The sequence below is a fragment of the Microcaecilia unicolor genome, chromosome 6 (genome assembly GCF_901765095.1).
Source record: "Microcaecilia unicolor chromosome 6, aMicUni1.1, whole genome shotgun sequence".
Taxonomy (NCBI): domain Eukaryota; kingdom Metazoa; phylum Chordata; class Amphibia; order Gymnophiona; family Siphonopidae; genus Microcaecilia; species Microcaecilia unicolor.
This window is the reverse complement of record NC_044036.1, coordinates 223,627,946-223,646,375: the sequence shown is the minus strand read 5'-3', so window position 1 is coordinate 223,646,375 and position 18,430 is coordinate 223,627,946. Positions and strand designations below refer to the sequence as shown.

The following is an 18,430-nucleotide window of genomic DNA, read 5'->3' as shown; positions in this document are numbered from 1 at the left end:
TGCTGCAGCAACTCCATGTCCTCTCTCTCTCGTTCTTTTTCCACCTTATGGTCCAGCAGCTCCCTGTCTCCCCCCCCCCCCTCTCTCTCCCTTCCTTTCCTATACCTCAAAGTGAAGCTTCAGTGTTCAGCAGAGCAGCAGCTTGGAGAAGAGAGCCTACTCAGGAAATTCAGCCTGGTGCCAAGAGAAGTGGCTACACATATACCAGTGCCATGCACCTTTCCAGGATGTGTAAGTGGCAAACTGCACAGTAAAAATAAAAGCCTGCTAAGCATAGTTTAGCCCCTACACAACCCAGGAAGGAGCACTGCAACAAGGTTTGTGTACCTGCATCTCCTGTGAGTCTAGCATCTCTCTCCATCCCCCTATGGCGGTGATGGCGAACCTATGGCACGCGTGCCAGAGAGGGCACGTAGAGCCCTCTCTGTTGGCACGCGCGCCGCCGGTCACCTCACCCGAGACTTAGCCCTCCCACCCACCCGGCGTCAAGCATTCCTTTCTCCCTCCCTCCCACCCGGCGTCAAGCATCCCTCCCTCCCACCCGGCACCAGCCCGCCCGGCCTCCATCCCTCCCTCCGAACCCGAAGAAATTTAAAAGTCTTGCCTTGTCCGAGTAGGCGGCATCAGCAGTAGCAGCGAAAAGAGTGCTGCTGGTTCGGCGCATCTTCAGCCTTCCGTCTCTCAAGCTCTCTGGTCCCGCCCTCATTTCCTGTTAGGGCGGGACCAGAGAGCTTGAGAGACGGAAGGCTGAAGACGTGCCGAACCAGCAGCATGCTTTTTGCTGCTGATGCTGACGCTGCCTATTCGGACAAGGGAAGACTTTTAAATTTCTTCGGGTTCGGAGGGAGGGAGGGATGGCGGGCTGGTGCCGGGTGGGAGGGAGGAAGGAATGCTTGACGCCGGGTGGGAGGGAGAGAGGGTGCCCTGGTGCACGCCGGTGGGAGGGAGGGAGCGAGGCCTGGTGCTTGGGTGGGAGTGCTGGGTGGGTGGAAGGGAGGCCTGCCTGCCTGGTGCTTGGGTGGGTGGGAGGCCTGCCTGCCTGGTGCTTGGGTGGGTGGGTGGGAGGGAGAGGCCTGTCTGCCTGTCTGGTGCTTGGGTGGATGGGAGGGAGGGAGGCCTGCCTGGTGCTTGGGTGGGTGGGTGGCCTGCCTGGTGCTTGGGTGGGTGGCAGGGAGGCATGCCTGGTGCTTGGGTGGGTGGCCTGGTGCCTGATGCTGGGAGGGAGGGAGGCTTGGTGCTGGGTGGTCTGGTGCTGGGTGGGAGGGAGGCCTGCCTGCCTGCCTGGTGCTTGGGTGGGTGGGAGGGAGGGAGGCCTGCCTGGCGCTTGGGTGGGTGGCCTGGTGCCTGATGCTGGGAGGGAGGGAGGCTTGGTGCTTGGTGGCCTGGTGCTGGGTGGGAGGGAGGCCTGCCTGCCTGCCTGGTGCTGGGTGGGAGGGAGGCCTGCCGTTGGGAGGGCAGGGGGGAGAGGAGGGTGGCTGGACATTGGTGGCTGGAGGGGAGGGCAGGTAGAGAGGAGGGTGGCGGGAGGGGAGGGCAGGGGAGAGAGGAGGGTGGCTGGGCATTTGTGGCTAGAGGGGAGAGGAGGGTTGCTGGACATGGACGGAGGGCAAGAAATGAAGAAGAAAGGAGGAAAGTAAAGAAATAAATGGAAAGGAAGTCCTGGAAATGGAGTTAAGAGAACAGATAGAGAGCAGCAGAATCAGCGACTAGGACCAATATGGATAGAAAAACAAAATCACCAGACAACAAAGGTAGAAAAAATCATTTTATTTTCATTTTAGTATTTGGAATATGTCCAATTTGAGAATTTACATCTGCTGTCTTATTGGGTATACTGGAGCTGTATCAACTTACAGAAATGATTTATAATGAAAGAAAATCATGTTATTTTTTTTTCTCCTATACTAGTATAATATTTTCAATGATGTCTGTTTATATGCGCCATGGCTGGTGTAAGGGGGTGTGGCTATCATAGGGGTGGAGTCATGTGGTGACCCCGCCCATAATGAGTACCGGCACTTCGCGATAAATAATTAGATTTTGGGTTGCTGTTTGGGCACTCGGTCTCTGAAAGGTTCGCCATCACTGCCCTATGGCCTTCCATCTTCTTCCTCTCTCCCTGGTCCCCTCGCCTGCAGTCTGGCATCTCTCCTATCCCCCTACCCCTACAGATCTAGCACCTGTCCCCTTCCTTCCCTCTTTCTCCCCCCCCCCCCCCCCATGAGTTCAGCACATCTCCCTTCTCCCCAATGAGTCCAGGACCTTTCCCTGTTCTTCCCTGAGTCCCCCTGGAGTCCAGAACCTCTCCTTCTGCCCTCATCCCCCCCATGAGTCCAGCAGCTCTTCCTCTCGTTCCCTCAGCCCCCCATGAGTCCAGCAGCTCTTCCTCTCGTTCCCTCAGCCTCTCCTGAGTCCAGCAACTTTCTGTTTATCCCTCAGCACACACCCCCATGTGTCCAGCACCACTTTCCCTTTATCTCTCAGCACTCCTGAATCCAGCACCACTTTCACTTTTTTCCCAGCCCTCCCTTGAGACCAGCACTGCTCCTTTGCTCCTCCTTTTTCCCCTCAACCCCTATCCTGAGTCCAGCACCTTCTTCTTCCCTCAAATCTTCCTCCTCTCCCACCTTCCCAAGTCCAGCACCTCTTTATGTATTTGTGTATCTAAAATGTAACCTTCTACAAAACATGAAGTGAATATGTGATTCCATGAGCCCCAATGAAAGGAGAGTTTAATTGTACTTCCATTTAATTTCAATATATTCCACCAACTTTATAACACCTGGCAGATTACAACAGTTAAGATGAACCCGTCAAGAAACAGGATATCCTCAATGAAATTTCATCTGCAGGCACAGGCAGCTCCTTGTGACTCTGGGCAAGTCACTTAACCCGCCATTGCCCCAGGTACAAATAAGTACCTGTATATAATACGTAAGCCGCATTGAACCTGCTATGAGTGGGAAAGCGCAGGGTACAAATGTAACAAAAATAAAAAAAATAAAATCTGTAGAAAAATTAGCACAAAAATACACAGTTTTTACCTGCTGTTTCTACCAGCTACACTAATTTTTTTAAGCTGTTGTAGTGATACTCAATTTTTATTTCATATAATGGGCTAGATAGGCTCACCCTGTCTTCTGTTTTTACCCAACTTCCTTGGCTGATACCGTCTTCTGTTCTCAATCTAACCTCCTTGTTTCTCCCTTTCCATCCAAACTTGCTTTTCTTTAGCAGCCCCTGCAGCGATAACAGGCTGCCTGTGAGCCAGTGCCAAATACTTCCCTCTGCCACGTCCCACCCTTGCGTACACAGGAAGTTGTGTCAGAGGGGTGGAGCAGAAGGAAGCATCAGTCGCCGGCTCAGGCAGCCTGTAATCGCTGCAGGGCAGCAGCAGGGAGGGGCCGCTACAGAAAGCAGGTTTGAAGAACTGAGGGGGGGGGGGGAAGAGAAAGCGAAAGCAGTGTTCATCTGCTAGGCTCAGGCGGGGAGAGTGTTTGTTTGAGGAAACAAGAGGGACGGTTTTGGTACCATATGGGAAAGGGGAGAGAGAGAAAGAGAGAGGGGAGAAGAAGTGTTAGTCATGCAGCAGAGTTTAAAATAAAATCCATGCAGCAGCAGGCGAGGTAGGTGCTGTTTTCGTTTGAAATCTGATTGGGGGAGCGGCCGCTCCCCTTGTGCCCCCACATAGCTACGTCACTGACTTGACTATCCCCCACCTGTATATATGGTATTGGATTTGCATCACAAGATGTATGAGGAGAGACTTGAGGACCTGAACATGTATACCCTGGAGGAAAGGAAAGACAGGGGTGATTAAAACCTTTCAAATATTTGAACATCTGTATCTTATCTACAAACAATTCTTTTCCAGAGATGGGAAGGTGGTAGAACTAGAGGACATGAACTGAGGTTGCGGGGTGCGGGTGGGGGTCAACTTAGGAATAATGTCAGGAAGTACGTTTTCACGGAGAGGGTGATAGGTACATGGATTGCCCTCCTGCAGGAGGTGGTGGAAATGAAAACGGTAAAGGAATTTTAAAAAATGCATGGGATGAACACAAAGGAATCCTGTATAGAAGGCGTGGAGCCAAACAACCCTAGCAGTGATTAGATGGGAACACCAGTAACTAGAAAGTGAAGCCACTGCTGGGCTGACTTCTATGGTCTGTGCCTTGATCCTGGCTGGACAGATTCAGCTTCCGTAACGAGAAGAAGGCTAATGATGTGCAGACTTCTGCAGTCTGTGCCCTGAAAATGGCAAAGATGCCATGTTTGCAAATTTGCTTTATTCCCAGTTGTTAAGTCCCTCACCTGCTGTGCAGGCCGCACGGCCAGCTTGTGTTCGGTCACGTTCCCGGTAGCGGTGGCCGGCCGTGTTCGGCCCGGTCTCGCTGGCTGGCCATTCTGTTACGGTCCTGATGGCCGGCCATTCCACTTCGGCCCTGAAGCCGGCCACGCGGGCTGTCGGCGTCTTTGGGGCGGAGCTTCCTTCCAGCGCAGGTTCTTCCCCGCACCTGATTGGGCAGGATCGACTGCTTCCTGCTGTCGCTCCACCCCTCTTCATCGGCCACCAATCCGGATTGCTGTTTCCAGCTGACGAAGGTTCGACTGACGAGGGGACTATTTAAGAACCGCAGTCGCCTTCAGTCTTTGCTTCGGCTTCTATTGCTATAGAGGTTCTGGCGCTCGAGATCATGTGTTCTACTGTCTACCTTCCTGTTTACCCTGACTACCGGATTGAACTTGACTACCTGCTGTCTTGCTGCCTGCCTTGACCCTCGGATTGATCTTGACTACCCGCTGTCTTGCTGCCTGCCTTGACCATTGGACTGTCCCTGACTATCCCTGCTTTGCTGCCGGCCAGATCCTTGGAGAGAACTTCTGCGCTGTTCTCAGCTGCTGCCCCAACTTGTGGATTGGACTAGGTTAGTTCCGTCGCTGGCCCAACCCCATTTGTATCCTGAAGCCCTGGTGGCCACCTGCACCTGGGGGCTCAACTCCCAGGGAACGGTGGTCGCTCCCCAGGTGAAGCTAGGGGTTGTCCGGCCGCCTGACCGAGTGCGGCGCTGCTCTGCATCCACCATGCTCAGTCATGGCACAAGAGCTCACTACCCAAGTCTTAACAGTAAGCCGAAGCCATGAGCTCGCCAGACAAGACCGAGCTCTCTGACCTGGCCCAGGTATTACAGCAGCAGCAGGCTCAGTTGAATTACCTGTCCAGCGTTCTCCAGGATGTTTGCGCTCAGCTACCCACGCTCCAGCAACAACGCTCCGCTTCCCCTCTGGCCCCGGGGGCGGAGGCTCCTGCTTCGTGTCTGCGGCTCCCAGAACCACCCCGTTTTGACGGAACCCCCTCAGCATGTTGGGTTTCCTAAACCAGTGTCAGATGCTATTTGAACTCCAACCTGAAGCATTCCCGTCAGAGAAGGTTAAGATCACTTATATAATCTTGTTGCTCTCAAGTCTGGGCGTCCCCATTGTGGGAGCAGCGAGATCCTGTGCTGTCTGATCTGGGGGAGTTTTTGCAGCAGTTCCAAATGGTGTTCGACATACCTGGTCGCCCCTCATCTGCCTCAGGGGAACTATTACGGATCCAGCAGGGTGCTGGGTCAGTCGGGGCCTATGCTGTTCGGTTCCAAATCCTCGCTGCCGAACGGTGGAATCAGGAGGCCTTAACGGCCATCTTTTGGCAGGGTCTGAACAGCAGAATCAAAGATGAACTGGCAGGTTGGGAACTTCCTCCCACCCTGGACGCACTCATTATGGTCTGCACCCGGATTGACGTACGTTTCCAGGAGATGGCCCAGGAGAGGGCCACTCAACGAGCAGACCAGAGATCTATGTTCCGACCGGGGGAACCTAAAGCCTCTGGGGAGGTCCTGGCTAGGACTGAGGACGAACCTATGACGGCAGAAAAAGACCTGCAAGGTCCATCCAGTCTGCCCAACAAGGTAACTCACATGTGCTACTCTTTGTGTATACCTTACCTTGATTTGTATCTGTCTTTTTCGGGGCACAAACCGTATAAGTCTGCCCAGCACTAGCCCCGCCTCCCAACCACCAGCCCCTTGATTTGTATCTGTCTTTTTCAGGTGGGGAGGGGAGGGTGGGGGAGTCCTGGGGGGGATGAAGGGAAGAGGAAATTAGAGGTGGAACAAGGGGAGGGTGTTAGGTGTAAGAAGAAGGGGGGAAGGTCCGGATGGTAAGGGTTGGGAACGAAGGAGGAGGGGGGGGGGGGTTGGAAGTAGAGGGAGTGGAGAAGAGGGGGACAGGAGAGGGAGAGGGATTAAGAGGTGGTCTGATAGGATCAGATCTATACAGGAACAGGTTAAAAGGGGTGATGGGCATGCGGTAAGGGGGGTGGGGGGGCCTTCTTTTGTGAGAGGGGAGATGGTGGTCTGGATGACTCTAAGAAGAAGAAGGGGAGGAAGAAAGGAGGGGGGAGGGGGAAGGGAAGGATAAGGGTTTTAAACTTGGTGTTCGGGATTGGGCGGAGGAAGGAAGGGATTCTGCAGAAGGGGTTCAGGGCGTTGATGCAGAGGGCAGATATGCAGGAAGGAGGTGAGCAGAGGATACCTTCTACTCAATGATGGTAATGGCAGGAATTGTTTTTTTTTGTTTGCCACGTTGAATGTGGCGAGTGTGGCTTCCCAGAGGGCACAATATTTGGCCTTTGATGGCCTCTCTAAGATACAGGCAGACTGTATTCTGCTTCAGGAAACACGGCTACAAACGCTAGAAGCGATTAGGCGGGCATAACGGGCCTGGAGATGGGGACCTTCGGTTTGGGGTTTGGCAGGAAAAAGGTATGGGGGGGTAGGGATCTTATTTAAAACACATAATGTAGATATTCAAAAAGTGATAGGTATAGGGAGGTGTTTGGTGGTAGATGTTTTGTGGCACGGGGTGGCGTTTCGGATTATTAATATTTACAGGCCTCAAAGTAAGAAGGAACGTTCCTCGTTGTTTGGGAAAGTTAAACCTTATCTCTATACAGCACGTCAGGTGGTTTGGGGGGGGGGGGGTTTTAATACTATTTTAAGGAGGCAGGATAGTGGGGGGAAGACAGAGCAGGTGAGGTATGATGGGGTACGTTTGGCCAGGATAATGAAAGGGGCAGGGCTGGTTGATGTACACATAGAACATTCCCCTGAGGTACAGGGTTTCACTTTTTCACGGGGTCAGTGTAAGAGTAGGATAGATAGATTTTTGGTTCCGGAAGGGGCATGCGGGCGGGGCCCCAGATTAGTGGACGTAGACTTCTCGGACAATAAGCTGGTGTTAATTGAGGTAGGGGCTTGGGCGGGGCATAGGCCGGGAAGGGGTTTATGGCGGCTCAACCTTAAATGGGTAACAGATATGAGAATGCAGGAGGAGTATCGGGCCTTCTTGGAGGATCAGCTCTCCATCCAGGGTATTTTAACCCTTTTCGGCACCAGGGATGGATGGCTTCTCGGGCAAATTCTATAAACTAATGCAACCTTTTACAGTGGGCCCGCTGTTCGAATACCACCTAGCGGTAATACAGGGAGGGGGTTTCACAGAACATGAAAACGCAGCGCGAATCGCACTTTTATTGAAACCAGGAAAACCTCCGGAAGTTCCTGAATCGTATCGACCTATTTCACTAATAAATGTCGATATCAAACTTTTGGCCAAGGTGCTAGCTGTTAGGTTGGTAACTCACCTCCCAGCTTTAATTGATGTGGCCCAGGTGGGATTTGTTCCCAATCACCACTCGGTTATTCATGTCCGGAAGACCCTTTTATCTATAGCTCAGTGCAGACACCAGAGGGAGCCTACCATCCTAGTTAGCTTGGATGCAACCAAGGCATTCGATCAAGTAAGATGGGGATTCCTCTTCCAGGTCCTTGATTGGGTTGGCCTGCCCATGAGTTTTATGCAGGCGCTAAAATCTCTCTACCGGGGCATGGTGGCTCACATAGCGGTGAATGGGGGACTCTCAGAGAGCTTCGAGATCGGCAGGGGAACCAGACAGGGATGCCCTCTCTCACCGATACTGTTTGATATGACGTTGGAGCCGTTACTTCAATTATTAAATCACAGTGACGGGATCAAAGGAGTGCAATTGGGAGAGCAGCATGTGAAAGCTCTCGCTTATGCAGATGATATTCTTTTGTCTATTAGATTGTAAGCTCTTTGAGCAGGGACTGTCTCTCTTTGTTAAATTGTACAGCGCTGCGTAACCCTAGTAGCGCTCTAGAAATGTTAAGTAGTAGTAATATTAACAGATCCTCAAAGATCACTTAAGACGGCGCTGGGCGTGATAAGCGAATATGGATCCTTGTCTGGGTTCAAGCTTAATCTCCACAAATCATGTGCGCTGGCGCTTGATGAGGAGACAAGATGTGAATGGAGGGGGAGCTTTCCACTCTGCTGGGAGACATCTAAGATGAAATATTTGGTGGTATACCTCACTAGAGACACGGCCTCCTTATATAAAACAAATGTTATTCTGTTATTAGAAATGACTAAAAGTAAATTAACAATGTGGGAAGGACTACCGCTGACAATATGGGGACGGATAGCCTTGTTCAATATGGTAATAGCCCCAAAATGGTTATATGTGTTTCAGCAGCTTCCTCTCTTTCTTAAGAGAAAAGAGGAGAGAATATTGTCAAAATTAGTGCAGATTTTCCTCTGGCAAGGGAAGAAACCGCGGCTACCTTTAGAGTGTATAGCCACTCCTAGAGATGGGGGGGGGGGGGGGGGCATGGGCCTGCTAAATATCCGATCCCTAACAATAGCATGTGCAATGCGCCATATAAATGATTGGTACAGAGGTCACGTGATGGTTTGAGAGAGGAAGTCGCGTTTATCTTCTCTCTGGGGCTCCCTCTTCATTCCCCGTAAAACGAGCGAAAACCGGACGAAAATAACTACAAAACGTGAGCTTACCTAGCGCATATATATGGATCCCTTTATAACAAAGGAAACCCGGGCTTCAGCGTCGAAATTGGCGAAAAAAACAGCCGAGAAGCACCGAGGGTCGGAAGAATCCAAGATGGCGCCCAGCCCGGTCCCCGATCGCCCTCCACAATTTCACCCGTTGCAGCTTCAACAGATAACAGAAGCGGTGAGAGAGGCTTTGAAACCGGAGCTGACAAAATTATCCGACCAGATTGCGGGTGTAGAATCGCTACTGGGAGAAACAACGAGGAGGACGGGGGAGCTCGAAGTACGAGTTTCGGAGCTGGAGGACTCAAGCACGGGCAGAGGAACACTGCTGCAGGACTTACAGAATTTGTTGCGAGCCCAGGCAAAACATCTAGATGACCTGGAAAACAGGTCTCGCAGGTCTAATCTTCGCCTGATTGGAATCCCAGAATCAGTATCAGATCGAGCTCTGCCCATGCAATTGGAGAGTTGGCTCAAGTCTGAATTTGCTCTCTCTGATAGCAGTGGGCCACTATGCTTGGAGAGAGCACACCGTCTGGGCAGGATAATTGAAGGAGGAAACAGACCGAGAGTAGTCATCATAAAAGTCCACAATTTCTTACATAAAGAAGAAATTCTGAGAGGTGCCAGATCCAAATGGGACTCACTTACATTTGATGGAACAGCAGTAAAAATTTTCCAGGATTACTCTGCTGCCCTACAGGAGCGCAGGAAAGCATTTGGCCCTCTGTGCCGCCATTTGGCAGCGAAAAACCAAAGATTCATGCTATTGTACCCAGCTCAGCTCAGTGTTGGAACAGGGGGGCTGGAAGATGTATCACTCTCCAGAAGACGCCCAGTCCCTCTTACGGGACAATTCCGCATCCTCCCCTGGCCACAATGGCTGAAAGGGGAACACATGAGCAGGTAGCAGGTTGTGATGGTATCAGATCGCAGGCGCGCTGCAGCTGTAACGCAGCTAGAGCAAAGCTTGCACAAAGTTCTACCACAGTTAAATGTTATGAAGTTAACTTGGATCTGTATGTTTGCAGATTTGTTGATTTGTTGTATATTACTGTAATTCTAACGCAGCAAGGATGAGAAGATTGGAAGGAGAAAAGGGGGATGGGGGAGGGGGGCCCCTGCCATTAATTGACCAGAGCTCTCCTAGTAGATGTTGCGAAAGGAGAGGTTAAAGGTGATAAGGGGGGGAGGAATAAGGGGCAGGGGGGGAAGTTTGGGGTGGGGGAGGGTAGAGGAGAGGGGGGAAGGGAAAGTCACAGAACAGAGGGGGATTGAGTGTACGGGGAATGTCCTTGAGATGTCCGGTGATGGAGCGGGGAGACTCGGGTGGAGCTGGGCACTGGAGTCTCCCAAACTCTTAATGCAGCTTGGTAACTATGGAATAACTTCATTCAGGAAGGGGGGGTGCTCGGACTAGATTTATAACATGGAATGTAGGGGGCATTACATCCCCAATTAAGAGGGCAAAGATTTTGCAAGCCTTAAAGAGACACCATGCAGATGTGGCTTGTATCCAAGAGACGAGACTATCTCAAGAGGAGCTACAAAAGTTGAAGTGAACGGGTGGGTGAAGTACACGGTGCAGCGGCCGAAGGAAGGAAGAGTGGGGTTGCAATCTTAATTCGAAAGGGAGTAGTGGCGAAAACACATCTGGTGGGTAGTGACCCAGGGGGGAGATATGTGGTGGTGCGTCTCTGGTTGCACCATGTGGAGTACTTAGTAGTAGCGCTATACGGTCCGAATTTATATGACAGATCCCTTTACGACCATCTAATTCAAGTGTGCCTCCCTCATAGGTCTCTGCCGCTGCTTGTGATGGGGGATTTCAATTTAGTGGCTGACCCTACTCTCGACTGCTCGTCCACTAGAAGGGCAGCCCGGGGAGGCCCGGAGGTGAGGGCTCTATCACAGTTCATTCAAGCACTTGAAGTGGTGGATTCTTGGCGCACTTTACATCCAGAGGAGCGAGAATATACCCACCTATCTAGGGCCCATGGGACTTTCTCTCGCCTAGATTACATTTTGGTGGATCAGAGGGTGTTCCCCTATGTGAGTGAGGTGGAGATAGGCCCGGAAGAGATCTCAGACCACTCCATGGTGTGGTTGGATTTAGAGGATTGTGACCTGGGGATTGGGGGAAGAGGGTGGATATTTCCCACGTACTTAGCATCAGACCCAACATTTAAACAGCACTTGCTAAAGAGCTGGGGGGAATACTCACAATTTAACAAAGAACATAAGGATACTCCCCTACTATTCTGGCAAGCGGCGAAAATAGTTTTGAGGGGGGCAGTGATTGCATTTACTGCACGACGGGAGCACAAGATTAATGGGGCAATTATACATCTAGAACGTAGACTTGGGAAAGCTAGGCGCCGATTTGCAGTGGTTCCATCGAGCTATAATAAGGAGCAGATGAAAATAGCTCAAATAACGTTAAATTCACTTTTACATGAAAGAGCCTTGAGAGCCCTAGCAGTTAGGAAATTTCGATTCCAGAGATATGGGAACAAATCAGGCGCCATGTTAGCAAGGGTAGTTAAGGCCTGGAGTGGCCCTAGAGCGATAGTGGCGGTGAAGGACAGGAAAGGACATATTCAGAATGGGAGGGAAGGAGTAAAACAGGTATTCCAGCAATTCTATAGTGAATTATATAAAAATATATCCCCACCATCATTGGAGTCGGTGACAGATTATTTGCGGAAGGCTAGAATGCTGACACTGAAGGCAGAGGAGGTAGAGGTCCTGAATAGGCCTATCACTGGGAGGGAACTTCAGGATATCATCAGGTCGCTCCCTGCGAATTCAGCTCCAGGCCCAGATGGCTTCTCTAGTGAATTTTATAAAATCTTAAATCCGCACATAGTGGGCCCCCTGCACTCGTATTTTGAGGAGGTAGTAGCTCAGGGACAGTTTCCTGCTTATGCAAATGAGGCACTAATAACACTATTGCTAAAGCCAGGAAAGCCGGAGAATCAGGCTGGTTCTTTCCGGCCTATCTCCTTAATCAATGTAGATATAAAAATCCTAGCCAAACTGCTAGCTAACAGGCTACAGGAGTGCTTACCTAGTCTTATCGGGCAGGAGCAAGTGGGTTTCATCCGCAATAGGCACTCAGGAATTAACGTGCGACGATTACTACTAGCCCAGGCTCACATTCAACGTTCAGGCGGTGAGGCGATGCTGGTCAGCCTGGACGCTGAAAAAGCATTTGATAAAGTAGGCTGGGATTATGTGTTTGCGGTGTTGAGGCATGTGGGTGTGGGGGGTTAGGTCTATGGGGCTATCCAGTCGCTATACTCAAATCCTCGAGCGGCTGTGCTGGTCAATGGATCTAGAACACAATAATTTCCCATTGCGAGGGGAATTAGACAAGGATGCCCCCTCTCTCCGCTCCTTTTTGTGCTATCCATTGAACCATTGATTAAAATATCCAATAGGGAGAGGGGGTGCCAGGGGTGATAGTAAGTGGAGAGAAAGTACAGGTGTTAGCCTTTGCGGATGATCTATTGATAATATCAGAGTCCCCGAGGGTGGCACTGCCAGCACTGCTCGAGGAGGTAGAATGCTTTAGTGCACTGTCAGGGTTCAAAATTAACCGGGAAAAATCACGCATAATGAGGCTACCCGAGCGACTGGATGGCCCCGGCCCGGATGACTTCTCACTGCAGAGGGCAAGGACAGAGAAGAAATACTTGGGTGTATTAATTCCCAACACATTAAGTGGTTTGTATGAGATAAATATCCAAAAATTAATGAAAGATACAGCGAGGAAATTCGAGCAATGGCGGGGTCTTCCTATCTGTCAGGACGTATAACATTGTACAATATGATGATTATCCCCTGCTGGTCATATATGTTCCAAACCTTACCCCTACACCTTACCAACAGGGACGAGAAACGATTGAATGGAATGTTAAGGAAATTTCTGTGGCGAGGGAAAAAGCCGAGATTCCCACTGGAGAGTATGTATGTACCGAAAGAGTATGGTGGGATGGGCCTGCAGAGTGTGAGACATTTGGGGATTGCTTGTGCAATGAGACATGTTACAGACTGGTTCCGCAACTCTGCGGATTTCTCAGCCACCACAATGGAACTGCGGTTGTTTGCACCCACTCACTTTAGTAGTTGCCTGCATGGGAGTAGAGGGGCCTTTCCAATACTACGCATTTCAAACCTTCTGCCGCAAGCACAGAGAGTGTGGAGCTGGATTTGTAGACTACATCAATTTTCGCCAAAAGTTACCCCACTGCTGCCAATCTGCGGGAACCCAGAGTTTCAGCCTGGTTTGATATATAAAATTTTTGAACAATGGAGAGCGCGAGGTATAATCTACCTACACCAGATCTTAACACGAGAAGGAAAGTTGCAATCATTTCAGAAGTTGCAGGATCGAGGTCTGCTCCGCCCTAAAGACTACTTTCATTATTGGCAATTATTGCACTATACGAAGAGTTTGACTTGGGAGGCCTTGGCGGAGGATGTGCAGGAGGAATTACCACTGGCATTCTCGTTGGGATCACAACAAAAAGTTCCATTGAGGTTTCACCTCCGACATATCAAAGACACAGCTGCGGAGCCAGACTTTGGTAAATATGCTGAGGCCTGGAGCAGAGACCTGAAGGTAGACATTTCATCTGGCCTGCTTAAAGAACATGTCTTGGCCCTTTACAGAGTGTTGCCTTTAACAGATCATTGGGAATTACAGTATCGTTTTGTGTTTCGGATGCATATGCCGCCTCGACGGGCGTTTCATGTGGGGGTTTCCCCTGATGGGGCGTGCCCCAAATGCCATTTTGTGGGAGCGACCTTGGGGCACATGTACTGGACTTGCCCTGCAGTGAAGAATTTTTGGATGACTCTACTACAACAGGTTTCAACCTTGTGGAGAACTAGATGGTCTTGTTCTCCGATGCTATTGTTCGGGAAGCCCTGTCTGCGGGTTCCCCGGCCAAGAGGGCTTATTCTTTTTGTACAGCGAGCCATTATGATTGCAAAAAAGACTATTCTAGTGGATTGGTTATCCCCAAGAGGCCCCTCACTCCAGAATTGGCGAATGCGGATGGTGCAACTGTTACGCTTTGAGAGAATGATGATAAAAGATGGAAATCCGATTGAGTTGGATAAATTCTGCTTGAGATGGGGTCCGTTTCTGGACTCTATGCCCCCAAGAGCTAAGAGTTCCCTCTTGAACATATGACTGGCTCATGGAGCCCCGGACATTCATTCCCAGATCTGAATAACGAGGCACAGGGAGGGGAGGGAGGGATTGTGTAGATAATAATGTGCCGGCTTGGGGAGTCCTGGGGGGACATCTGAGTCCAGTCCCCTAGGGACTACCCATCCGGAATCTTGCTTTTAGACATTAAGAGGTAGATGCACTAAACGTTTTTCATCGTTAAATGAGCCCTCAGGGAAGAATTTCCTATCCTTTCCATGCACTTAAGCCTATTTTCCGACGACAGTAGCAGCTAACGAAAACGGAATGGAGATGAGCAATTAGTGTGAAAACCCCATTGAAACGACATGCACTAACCTTTTCCGATTGCCTTTACGCAGGAAAAAGGCAGGAAAACTAACGAGAGGTCTGGACCACTCGTTAGGACAGCTCTGTGCCAGGAAAAATCATTAAGAGAAAAAATAAACAAACTTTGAGCCAATCCCAGCGCATTAGCAGAGCTAAAAGCGCTGTGATTGGTCCAAAGGACGTCAGAAAAACATAAATAAATAAAAATAAAAAAAGGATCGGGAGGGGGCAAGGGCGCTCATCAGGAGCGTCCTGTACGGACGGCCTTGCCCCCCCCCCCCTGCTGCTCCCCACTTTCCGCCGCTCCCCCCACCCCGAAAAAGCAAAATTCAAGCAGCCCCTGCCCCCCTCCCTTCCTCACTACTCTCACCTCAGCTCCGCCTCCCGACATCCTCCGTCCTCTGCCCCGCCCCCTTTTGGGGTCGTCGCCGCCATTCCCCTCCTCCATCGGGCCCCCCTCCCTCTTACCGGGCCCGTGCAGCGCCTCTCTCCTCTGTCCGAAGGCGCTGCACGGGCAAGAAGAAAGCCTGATGCCTGCCTTTGCCCAGCTTCGATGGCGCGTCTTTCTCCTGCTGGGCCCGCCCCTTTCTGACGTCGGTAACCTGATGAGCGCCCTTGCCCCCTCCCGATCCTTTTTTTATTTTTATTTTGATTTGGGAGCCATGTGCTTGTGATTTGACTGTGTTTTGACTGTTTGTGGCATGCGCAGAGCAGCTAACATAACGCTTGGCTGCTCTGCGCATGATTTGGGGGGCCGATTAACGATGTGTATTGTGATTCTTTGATACATTGTACGTTTCAATACCGATCTCAGCATGTGTGACTTTTTTTTTTTGGTGCATTTTTCGTTATTTTAAAATCGTTAGGGACTTTAACGATTTAGATTTTTTTACATTTGGTTGCTGCATCTGCCTCTAAGTCTAGTTATTCAAGGGAGGGGGGGAAAATGCTTAAAAATTGATGATGCTGTTTAGAGAAAGCATAAATGCGAAGTATCTATGTTATGGTTAGAATGTTACTTACCTGTTTGTGTGGACTTCTTTTATATGTCATCAATAAAAATAATTGACGATAAATGATTGGTACAAAAGGACATCCGACTTTTCCTTAACGCTGATAGAAACATCTATTTTTCCGGGTATCCACTTCAGCCATATTCTACATACTGACGGGAAACTACCTTCGCAGGCTTTTTTAAGACATCCACTATTATATTCTTTGAGGGCGTCTTGGAGGTGGATGTGTAGGAAGCATCATTTCTCAGCAGCGGTTTCCCCTTGGATGTCTATTTGTGACAACCTCTCATTCCCGCTGGGTCAGGGGGGCGGAGTGTTTCATCAGTGGGCGAAGAAAGGGATTGTGTATTTGGCACATGTGGTTACAGAGGAGGGACAAATGCGCACCTATGATGAGTTGCAGAATATGTATGGTATCTCCCCGGGGCACTATTTTGAATATTACCAATTGAAGCATTACTTAGCTACATTATCATGGACGGACCTGACAGAGGATGTAGTGGAAGTATTATCGGAGGCATTCTCTATGGGTGCCCAGCAGACCGTTCCGCTGAAGTTTCACCATCAGCAGTTAAAAGATTCATCCCCGGAGATGGATTATAGGCGTCTGGCTCTTCTGTGGTCGCGGGACCTGGAATGTGAGATAACGGTGGACATGTGCAGATCATATTTGAAGTCACTATATACTCAGAGACTTTCGGTACCACAGAGGGAGAGGCTATATAAGTGGTTACTGAGGCTGCATATATCCCCGTATAGGGCATCATTAGCTAAATACACTGATAAAGGGGATTGTCCTAAATGTGGGGGGAATAGGGCCACTCTAGGGCACATGTTCTGGCAGTGCCCAGCTGTTCAACAATTTTGGGGGGAAATTTTGGATAAAGTAGACCGAATGTGGAACTGCACTTTAATACGCGACCCTCTGATATTGTTTCATAGCTATAAATTTACCTCAGAGCCTCCAAAGGGATTTAAGGAGTTTATTAAACTGGTTATGCTCTTTGGACTCACCTCAATTCTGCAGGCCTGGTTGACTTCAGCGAGACCTTCAGCACAGGTCTGGAGGTCGCAGTTAATACATCAGATGAGACTAGACCGGTGTAATATCACCGATTTTGAGAGTGATCCGGGCCGCAAGTTTTGTACATTGTGGGAGCCACTGTGGACTACCCTTCCCACAGCTGGCAGAAGCTATTTGTTGAATTTTTAAGTAGGATGCTGGTCCACAATGGGTGGTGAGTGGGGAGCGGGAAGGAAGGGGGGGGGGGGGATAAGAGGGTGGATGCCACAAGCGCCATAGAGATGAGGGGATAGGATGATGAGAACTGGGCGAATTAAAGTACGCAATATCCTTGTACTAGGTATCTCAGATGCTACACAGCAAAAGGAACTGTGTGGATTATCAAGTGCACCGGTATCTGTGTGTCAGTATGGCTAATACATGTAATTGAACAAGTAACGGGAAGGGAGGGAGGGGGGATAGGGGGGTAGGGAGGAATTACCTCAAATTGGCTAATGATGGTTATCATATGGTTTCATTTTGTGTGTTCTGATGTTTAACATAAGGTACAGGATAGGAACTGAATAGCCTTAATTCTGTTTGTTAAAGGGAGGGGTGGGGTGTTAAGAAATATAAAAATCGATGACAGTAGATGTGCAGTATTTTCGTGTTGTTATTCTGTTGACTGTGATATTGCACCAATATTATGATTACGAACTGGATTGTACTTCTGACCTGTCATCAATAAAACCATTGAAACATAAAACTAATTGGAGAAAATGTTTCTTCACTCAACGTGTAATTAAACTCTGGAATTCGTTGCCAGATAATGTGGTAAAGGCGGTTAGCTTAGCGGAGTTTAAAAAAGGTTTGGACGGCTTCCTAAAAAAAAGTCCATAGACCACTGTTGGAAACAGAATGCTGGGCTTGATAGACCTTTGGTCTTTCCCAGTATGTCAATACTTATGTACTTATGTCCTTGATACGCTAACCGCTGTTACTACATCCTCTGACAATAAGTTCCAGAGCTTAACTATTCGTTGAGTGAAAAAATATTTCCTCCTATTTGTTTTAAAAGTATTTCCATGTAACTACATTGAGTGTTCCCTAGTCTGTACATTTTGAAAGAGTAAAAAATCAATTCACTTTTACACCTCTTAAGATTTTGGAGATCTCAGTCGTATCTCACTTCAGCTTATAACGTGTTGATATATGCCTGATCTATTATGGTAGGGGAATAATATATACCAAGATCAGCTAAGGTGTATTGTATCATTCTCACTTATGAAAAAGAATTGTCATTTCCCCTCATCTTTCACTCACCATTCATATGCACACGAAGAGAGGAAGTAATGTGATCAGAAGTATGTCAGTTTCAAAAGCAGCTAAAGCAGTTTATTGCCCAGTAAATGTATATATTAACACACAATTAGCAATTATATATAACAGTAATATTCTATTATTACTAATATGTGCAGGAAAAACATATACTCACAAACTTTTCACTTTTCCTTTTCTCTCACTGTTCCGTCCCACCAACACAACTCGCATCAGCAAGATTATTCAGTAGCTGAAGGTAAACTTCTGGTCTCTCTCACGCTCCTCACTAAATCAATCCCTCTTTTCTAGTTGTCACAAGTGGAAGGAAAAAAAAAACAGCTGGATGCTGTCAGTCTCTTTCAGATACATGACAGCTTAGCTCTAAGCATACAATGGAAAGTCAGATTATTTGGCAATGTTACCACTGGGTGAAGGCTCAGGTGAGATAGCTTATTTGATTAGAAAGGCTTTTAGACCAACCCACTCCTTTAGGGTTTCTTCCTGGGCCCAAAATCTCCTTTTGTCACTTGCTGGGAAACATTTCAGGACTCTTTAAGAAGACAGCAAACCTCTGCCCTTGAGGCTGGACACTCTTCAATTAATCAGGCTTCCTGCTATCTTAAGGCACCTTCCCTTCCC

At 49.2% G+C, this 18,430-nt stretch overlaps 1 protein-coding gene across 2 annotated transcripts in view; it reads left to right on the top strand.

Moving 5' to 3' along the window:
* The window catches only part of MEGF9 (multiple EGF like domains 9), a 500,021-nt gene that overhangs the window by 443,528 nt on the left and 38,063 nt on the right, over positions 1 to 18,430 (top strand). The gene's annotated exons all lie outside the window — the stretch shown is intronic.